This window comes from Choristoneura fumiferana, chromosome 20 (assembly GCF_025370935.1).
Source record: "Choristoneura fumiferana chromosome 20, NRCan_CFum_1, whole genome shotgun sequence".
In the NCBI taxonomy this organism is placed as follows: Eukaryota; Metazoa; Arthropoda; class Insecta; order Lepidoptera; family Tortricidae; genus Choristoneura; species Choristoneura fumiferana.
Genome location: NC_133491.1, coordinates 8866781 through 8867589, shown reverse-complemented (window position 1 = coordinate 8867589; position 809 = coordinate 8866781).

Genomic DNA, 809 nt, shown 5'->3' with positions numbered 1-809 from the left:
AGTTTTATAATTATTTTAAAAAAACAAAAGGTAAAAATAAATAGCCTAAGTGACCGTTAAAAATTTGAAATACAACATTCACTAAATAACCGTTAGAGGATTACATTTGAAATTAAACGTCACTTAGCTGAGTTTGAATTTATTTTAACACCGTAAGCATCCGTTGCATAAAAAATAAGCATTAACATAGGTTCTGAGTTTATAACAACGGATGAGAGAAATTAACAAGTGTTAAAATATTAAGTATAAGAAATGTTTGAAATAAAAGATTCCCTGGCCAGGGAAGCCTTCAGTTCAATTACACAAAGTTAATTAATAAGGAAAATAATTATAATAAAATACACAGAAAACACAAAAGTTAAATATCGGAGAACTACCAAGTCTGGGCGTATGGAGCTTTCGAGAGAGCTGTTAGTGTAGCTGAGCTGTTGAATGTGTTCTACAGCTGTGCTTCAGCTTTTAAGGGCGAGAATATTACAGTTAGAATTCCCCGGTCACAGCTGATCGACAGCACCCCCCTTGGCCGACAAAAACGGTCAAGGTGAGTTGGTTATAGATATATTTAGTCGTACAAACTCGTGTAGTAAATGAGTGTAATAAAATGCTACTTTTATAAAATAAATAAGTAAATAATAAATAAATATTAAATACATATTATTACGTAAATGAATAGTCAAGAGAAAGCTACGGTGGTGACCTCTAGAGTTCGTCGCCATTCTGCTCAGAGATCCCTTATTGAAGTAAGCGCCATCTAGCTTACACTGAGCTAACTAAGATGTCAGCGATCGCCTATGGCATCGTGACACTAG